The sequence below is a fragment of the Microtus ochrogaster genome, unplaced genomic scaffold (genome assembly GCF_000317375.1).
Source record: "Microtus ochrogaster isolate Prairie Vole_2 unplaced genomic scaffold, MicOch1.0 UNK33, whole genome shotgun sequence".
Lineage (NCBI taxonomy): Eukaryota > Metazoa > Chordata > Mammalia > Rodentia > Cricetidae > Microtus > Microtus ochrogaster.
In genome coordinates this window covers 601,423-610,277 of record NW_004949131.1, presented here as the reverse complement: position 1 = coordinate 610,277, position 8,855 = coordinate 601,423, and the positions used below count along the sequence as shown (strand labels likewise).

Genomic DNA, 8,855 nt, shown 5'->3' with positions numbered 1-8,855 from the left:
GTGTGTGTGTGTGAGAGAGAGAGAGAGAGAGAGAGAGAGAGAGAGAGAGAGAGAGAGAGAGAGAGAGAGAGTTTGTGTTTGTTGTTGTTCTGGATGAAGTAGGTGAAGGACATCTGGCCTCCCCCAGATGTGTGATTGGAAAAGAGAGAAGTCTCTTAAAAGCCAATTCAGACAACTGCAAATTCTTTCTCATGTATTTCTGAAGTCCAGTGGGCGAGCACTTCATAAAGACTGGCTGCAAACCTCAGCAATACATTTTTCCTATTTAAAAATTACATTAACATTCATTATGTCACCTTGTGCTTTCAATGCGCTTTACATGTGATTTCTGTCACAACACCCATTGTTCATTTAGAAAATATTGATTCACTGAGCTGTAAGAACTTTCCAATGTCGGCACATTTCATTATACCATATTTTAAAATCATACTCATTAATACCAACACTGACTGACCTAGAAAACCCATCAAGTACCAGGAAACTGTGAAGCTAGTTGTGGCAGAGACAATCTTTATTAGAACCCTAATTCTTATTTGGTGCATGAATTTTACCAGGGTTGATACACTGCAGATTGATTCTTTCCTTCATACCGTCCTTTCTTTCACTCTGCATGGGCATGCGTGTGTGCGCGCGCGCGTGTGTGTGTGTGGTGTATGTATGCATGTGTACATATAGGCACGTGCATGTGGAGGCCGGAAGTTGGCATCACATGTCTTCCTCTATTGCTTTCCTCCATAGTTTTTGAGATAGGCTCTCTCACTGAACCAGGAACTCACGGGCTAACCAGTGGATTCCAGGGTTCCTCCTGTCTCTGCCCTCCAGCTCTGGGATTCAGTAGTCAACCACAGCTGCCGTTTTATATGTATGACGAGGACCTGAACCCAGGTCTCATACCAACTGAGCACCTCTAGGAAATGTGAGTTGTTTGTCTTGATACAACAGGCTCTGATGTGGGAGGTCATTCTGTATATGTGGTTCTTTTATTGGTTGATGAATAAAGCTGTTTGGACCAATGGCTTAGCAGAGTAAAGCCAGGTGGAAAATCAGAACAGAGATGTATACAGAGAGTAGGCAGACTCAGAGAGACTCTATGTAGTTGCTGAAGGAGAAAATGCCAGCTGCTAGCCAGAACCTTACTGGTAGGCCACAGCCTCTTGGCGATGCACAGATTAATGGAAATGGGTTAATTAAAGATGTAAGAACTAGCTAGGAATACACTAGTGTCATTGGCTAAACAGCGTTGTAATTAATATAGTTTCTGTGTGATTATGGGTCTGAACAGTTGGGAAAGGAAAGAGCTGTCTTTGTCTGCAAGGCTCAGTTAATTTTTGAGAAGATATTTGCCAAATCAATAACTGTAGCTTAACTGCCTCTTATCCCTTCAGCTAACAATGATACTCCACGAAAAGAGTCCTTGGTCCAGCTCAAAATCCAAACAGACACAGCGTTCTTTGGGATCACCACTGACCTCACCATCCACTTCAGCAGCAAAAGAGCTCAGTTAAAATTTGCCATTTTGTCATGCAAAATGTGAAAAAAGATATCTACAGTAAAAGAAATAGCATGCGAGTATTATCATGAAAATAGGTTTGAATTCATGAGCCCCATGAAGTAGCCTTCAGATCCGAAAGATCTAAGGATCAGGCTTTGAAGACCAGCGGAACAAAGGAAAGGTAGTTAAACATGTATATGTTTATGTGGGTAGGCTGGTCCACACATCAAGGAAGGACTCCTGGGTAAAGTGATGTTTAAGGCTACATACATATAACACGCATGTATGCTCACCAAATTGAGCAGAGGGCAGGGGAGGGGAAGGGCATGGCAGGCAGGTGGTGGTGCAGAAGATGAAAGAGAGGCAGCTTGAGCATATAGGATTCTTTGACGAGGCCTTCAAAGGTGGGGAACAGAAAGTAATAAAGGGGTGGGGAGGGGGCTTGACAGCTGGAAACCTTGAGAATGCAGAGGCGATCCCATTCTTTCAGTCTATCCCTGAGCACACGGACCCGAATCTAATTAGGAGGAGACAGCCAGACAAATCCATTTGGAGGGGAATTCTGCTAATCCACTCTCCTAGACTCTCAACAATGCCAAGGTATTAGAAAGGCAGAAAAAGAATGAAGAACAGGAGATTAAAGAGACAGGACAACTCGTACACCGCACCATCCTTGGTTGGATGTTGCACAACAAAACAAAACACAACAGTGTCTCGGTCTTCTTGGTCTGTTGCAACAGAACCCCTTAGACTATGTAAGCGACAATCCACAGAGATTCATTGCTTACAGTTCTGGGGGCTGAGGAGAGCAACATGAAGGCCCAGCAGGTTGTGTCTGGTGAAAGTTTGCTCCCAGTTTCAGCGATGGTCCCTGCTTCATCTCTGTGTGGTAAAGGGCAAGGCAGCTCCCTTCAGTGTCCTTTAGAAGATCCCATTCAGGAGGGTTCCGTAGGTAGACTTAATCATCTCCTAAAGACTTTACCTCTTAACATCATCACTGGTGATTGTTTGGACCAAGAATGTGGGAGAGCTATTCAGACCTAAACATCTACCACCATTTCACACACTCGGAAACCACTAGGAAGAGGGAATGCCAACTGAGAAAATTCCCCCATCAGACTGGCCTGTCGGCTAGTCTGTAGAACATTTCCTCAATTAACAATTAACCTCTTGGAGGTGGTACCACTCCTGGTGATCCTGGGTGGTATAAGAAAGCAGGATGAAAGAGCCAGTCTGCTTCAATCCCTGCCTCTAGGTTCCAGCTTTCAGTTCCTGTCCTGACTTCTCATCATGATGGACAATGACTGTGAGCTGAAACAACCCCTTTCCTCCCTGAGTTGCTTTCGGGCATGGTGTTTATCATAGCAATAGAAACCAAACTAGGTCAACTACTAACCAAAAAGGACAGTAATGGCACAACTGTGGAAATCTGAATGTGGATATAGGCTAAATAACAAACCAATGCTCTGTTTTCTAAACACTGCATTGCATTGGGATTACATTGAAGAGTGTCTATTCTGGATGGATATATGCTGAGATATTTATGAATATGACTACTTCAGTTCCCAATGATGCATCAAAACTATTTTCACAAACAGGGAAAGAAAGATAAGACATGCAGCAATTGATATCTAGATGAAGGGTGTAAGATCATTTTGGCAAATTCTCAGTGAGTTTGGAAATTTTTCAAAATAAATATTAGATTTTATGAAATAAAAAAATGTTTGTCACAACCAAGGAAACACATAGTTGAGTGAAGAGGCAGCCTCCAGTATGAGAAAATTCTTTGCCAGATGCACATCTGACAGAGGAGCATTATCCAAACATATACAGAACTAAAACCAAAATAAAACAGCCCAGTCAGTAAGGAGACCAGGAGAGCGAACAGATGATCTTCACAAAGTGAAGCACAGACAGCCAGTGGAAATATAAAAATAATCTTCAGCATTTTTAGCTAACAGGGAAATGAAAATTAAGGCTACATTGGAATTTCATCTCACTCCAGTCAGGGTGTTCATCATAAAGAGAAAAATAAGAAAGCTAGCAGGGATGCTGTGGAAACAGGGCCCGTGTGCACTGCTCGGGGAATGTGAAGTAGTCCAGCCATTGTGGAAATCTCCTACAAAACCAGACAGCAGAACTGCCATATGGCCTAGCTAACATTGCTGGGTGCACACTGTAAGTCAGCTGACTATAGGTTAGCCTACTGCAGAAGTCGCTTCGTATCTGTGTTCATCATGACACTATTCATAGTGGCCGAACTGCCATATGGCCTAGCTAACATTGCTGGGTGCACACCCAAAGGAGAGTAAGTCAGCCTACCGCAGAAGTCCCTTCGTATCTGTGTTTATCATACTATTCACAGTGGCCAAGTTATGGAATCGACCTAGCTGCTCATCAGAGGGTGAGGGGAGGGATAAAAGATATGTGCTATATAGACCCATGACCTTTCCTTTTTCTTTGGTAATTTTATTCATTTTGATCATACCCATCCCTCACTTAATCCCACTAAACCCTTCTGGATTTTCCCCTCCGTCCTCTCAACTATGTCTTTTTCTTCTACTTAAAAATTATACATATATATATACATATATATATTCCTGTGCCAAATTAGTGTTGCCCATATGTACATAGGTGTAAGGTTGGCCACTGGACATGGGCTACATCCATGAAGAAAAACGATTCTCCTCCAGCAGTCAAGCAGTCATTGACTGCCTGTAGCTTCCTGGTTAAGGGTGGGGCCTGTAAGCCCTTTCCCCACCAGGCAGAAATTTTGACCTCTGGGGTTTGGAACAGGTCATGTGAAGGCAACTACAGCTGCAAAGAGTTCACAGTCCAATGTTCCTGTCCTTTCCAGAGGATACTACCTCATGGAAGTCCTCAGAGTTCACAGTCCAATGTTCCTGTCCTTTCCAGAGGATGCTACCTCATGGAAGTCCTCAGAGGCCTCTGGGTCTTACAACCTCTCCACCCCTTCTTCTGCAGTGTTCCCTGAGCCTCGAGGGGAAGCGATACACAGAGGACATTTGTGCAGCCATAAAAAGAATACTTTTTATGTATACTTTGTTAAGAATGGACACAGCTAGAGGTGATTTTAAGTGAAACATACCAATTCAGAAAGACAAATATGAAATATTTTCTAACATTTGTGCAACTCATAATTTTTTTATCAAAACATAAGAAGACTTATAAAATATGACACAAAAGCAGAAGGGAGACTGAGGGAAGAAAAGCAACTAGCAGGAAGTGGGGGAACATGTATGGCGGTGCATATGGTCATGATGTCTTGAAAGAAATTATCTTCGTGAAATTAAACCCCATGTATGCTGAATCTATATTTTTTAAAGTTGAAATACAGGGCATTTGGGCTCCCTGCTAGAGTCAGTGGGAGATGTGGGAAGATGTTTACTAAAGGAGTAAGATGAATTTTGAAAAGAGGTTAAAATAATTGAAATGGGAAAATTCACTGATTTGTGTCATCAGGTAGGAAGAGTGGATGCCGATCTTCAGAATCCAGCTCTACATATCCGCATGACCATACTATCCCTACTTTTCCCTCATTCTCCTTTCTCTTCATCTCTTGACCTTGCTCTTTCTAGTTGGAAGAGTTGTTTACCAGAAAATACGGTCTCTGGCGCACTTGCTTCCTCACTTTTTCTGAATACCACTGTTACTAAGAGATTCTGTTTGAGGTTGACTAACTCTCGGGGAAGAATTCTGATTGGTTCTAAGGGTCAGGCCTTTCAGCCAATCACTGAGGTCATTAATGGCAGAAATGATAATTGGTTCTTGCTTGCCCTGCACTCAACTTTGAGGGCATATTTCTCTGAGAAGCAAATGTGAAGATAGAATTGAGTTTTCTGAGAGATTTATTGGGAGAAATGCCAGTGGAAAAAAATGGATCCAAAGCAGACAGGGAGAACCTACAGACCATGGTGCAGCCATGACAGTTGTCCAAGGAGAGCAGAGACTGAGGAGGGAAAGATTTATCCTTCCATAGATATTATACATATGTTGTTGGAGCCATTGTTTTTGAGACAGAATGGACTTTAACTCATTATGTAGCTCCAACTGGCCTCAAAGTATCAACAATCCTCCTTCCTCCATCTCATGAATGCTAGTACTAGAGACATGGTCCGCCATGTCTGGCTGACCAGGAACATCAGGGAGGAGCATCTTAGACATTACCGTTTCTAGGCATTGTCAGGGAGCCATGTAGAAGAAGGACGGTCTTGGTGTGAACACCATGGTGCATTCTGAGGGGACAACTGGAACCTGTCAGTCAACTGTTTTCATTCTCTCAGGAAGTATTTTAGAAGAAAATCTGAACTGCTCACCCCGTGATGATTGCACCTCGCTGCTTAGACGTGGAATGAGAAGGAATAAACACAGCAGCTGCCATGCTTTGTTTTCCCTTCAACCAAAGAGTTCTTCCCTTGGTTCTTTGAATCTCCATGTCCTTGCAGGGTCATTGGTGTGTGACATCCAAGTTACGAGTCCGGAGAGGACAAGGTAAGAGGTATCCAGTAGACTGTGGTTGTGGCTGAGCAATGTGACTCAGTCTAGCTGGATTAAATGCTGAGGAACGTAAGAACACATTCTGATACCTGGGTTAAAGATAGGGGTTTGCCTGTCTTATCCTAACTTCACAATGCCCGGGCATGCTCTTGTTTTATATTTAACATGGTGTGAGTGGGGGCAGAACTAGAAGGTCCTTCCTCCATGGACAGCCTTGGTTTCCTTCCTCAGCCGCGTCGTACAGACAGCCAGGGATGGCACATGCAGAGTCTGAGGGATGGATGGGATGTTGACCTGGTCTTAGACAGCTGTGAAAATGAAGACGGATGATGAAGGAGCTAAACAAATCTGTCTGGGGCTGGGAGACGGCTCAGTGGTCTTCCAGAGGACCTGGGCTCAGTTCCCAATTGATGGCTCACAACCATCTGTAACTCCAGTTCTAGGGAACTAATGCCCTCTTCTGGTATCCATGGGCATTGCATGCATGTGTGCACAAAAGAACCAGCGGGCACAACACCCATACACACAAAAATCAAAAGAAACAAATCTTTAAAAACAGAGAACAGTATGGCAGCTACTTTGGAAGGTTAAGAATACTCCCCTCCCCAAGTGATGCCACAGTTCCAATTATGAGTATGTAGTTAGAGTCAAAAGCCATGTTTCGCACATTTCTGTGCTTGAACTCACGGTAGCCAAGAGTGGAAGTGACTGATGTGTCCACGGTGGATGGATGGATGGATGGATGGATGGATGGATGGATGGATGGATGGATGACGGAATAGTGGTGTATACATTCAGTAGAAAATTACTCAACCTTGAAAAGAGAAGAAATTGAAACACAAGTTACAATATGGGTGGAGGAGTCCATTGTGATAAGTGAAATAAGCCAGGTGCTAAAGCACACATACCGTATGACTCTACTTGCACGTGGTACTTACGATGTCAGACTCAGAGAGGGAGAGAGCTGATGGAGCATTACGGTTTGAGGAAATGGGAGCTGCCTTGGAATGCAGTGGGCCAGTATCAGTTAAAGACATACACAAGGATGTGTCTCCTCCTACCCAGGTTCCACTCATTAGTGATCACCTAAGATAACCGAGGGCATATGTCCATCATGAGGCTCATGGGATGGATGCACAAACCGCGTGGGGTTCAACAGACCACTATCCGGCAGCAGCAATGAACAGGTCATTGCTTTATACAGGGATAAATCTCTCGTCTGCAAATTCATTCCATGACTTAGGAAAATGAAAACCAACTTCAGGCGTTAAAAACCAGAGGGACGCTTGCCTCTCAGTAGTAACAGGGGTAGGACCAGATGGGAGTGACAGGAGCCAGGCTGCTCCTAAGAACCCTACTAGGGAGCCATGCTTCAATCTGGACGATGACCACATGGGTGTCTTCACCTTGCAAAATATCATTGAATTTTACCTTTATCATTTAAAACGCTGTTCTTCTGCACATGCAATTCAATTTTTTCTGTTTTTTTTTTTTCTGCTTGCTGTGACAGAGTTTCAGGAAGCCCAGGGTGGCCTCACACTTGCTAGATAGCCAAGGATAGACTTGAACTTCTAATCCTCCTACCTTTGCTTCTCAAGCACCGGATTACAGGTGGTGCCACTGTGCCTGGCTATACTTCCGTTTCAGGAGCTTGTGAAAAGTGTAGCTCGGGAGTGATTAGGATTCTAGAGTGACTGCAGGGTTAAAGAAATTAGTTTTTATGTGATTGGTGCTCAGGACTGATGCCACAGGAAGTCTTAGGCGCAGCAATAGGCAAAGGGAGATGTTGGTCTTCACGAAGATGCATTGGTAGCTACAAGGTAGGAATGACAGTCACAGATCTAGAACCATCTGAAAATGTTAAAAAGCTCTTTCCTGCACATTCGCTCACTTGGTTTCCTAACCTTGATGGTAGCCACTTCATCACCTCTGCCTTTGAGTGAGGAAACCGGCACTCAGGACAGCAAGTCGCCAAGGTGTGGCATCTCCTAGTAAGTTCTAGATTCCCAACTGAAGCCCAGGGAGGCTGGCCCCAGCCTGTGGTAGCTCAGTCCCCTGAAGTCTGCCTCCAGAGCCTTATCTCACTCCTGAGATGCCATGCCCAGAAGGGCTGGCTTTTGTTTTTGTTTTGTTGTAGATATGCTAGTGTTACAGAGAAAAGAATTTCACATCCCCCACCCCCTGCACAAGGTGCTCACTCTGTTTATGAATTAAATTTTTATACTTTAAAATTTTAATTTACTGCTTCTACAGACTACATGAAAGGGTTATTTTTGTTTGAGCTTTTACATTATAAAAGAAGCATCCTGACATCAAAATAAATTGAAAAGTTAAAACAGCGTCTCTCCCTCTGAATCCAATCAGCACTTGTTTTCATCAAAGTTCTTTCTGAAAAGTCATTTTACTGAAGTGTATTTGACATACAGACAGCTGCCCACATATTTAATGTCTAAAAATAATTGACTTTAGAGACCGATTAATTGCCATTGAAGTTGTAGTGCGCTTTCCAAGTCTTGTCTAACACGTTCATTTGTTCCTGCTCACCAACTTCCTAATGACGAATTCCCCATAGCTTTGTGATTTTTGTTTTGCCTCTGATTCTAGGGTGCCAGAACTCACGGCCTCACACAGAGCCTCGCAAACTCTCTCTCACCAAGTCACATGTCCCGCCTGCTCTAGAGTTTTCTGTCTTTAAAGCTCTGTGGATAGAAATAACTTTTCTCATTAAGAGAGCAGGACCCATTTATCACTTTAAAAATTGAAAACTGAGGCCGGGCGGTGGTGGCGCATGCCTTTAATCCCAGCACTCCGGAGGCAGAGGCAGGCGGATCTCTGTGAGTTCGAG

At 43.7% G+C, this 8,855-nt stretch overlaps 1 protein-coding gene across 1 annotated transcript in view; it reads left to right on the top strand.

The window, feature by feature from the left end:
* The window catches only part of Tmem108 (transmembrane protein 108), a 423,034-nt gene that overhangs the window by 10,676 nt on the left and 403,503 nt on the right, over window positions 1-8,855 (top strand). The window lies entirely within an intron of this gene.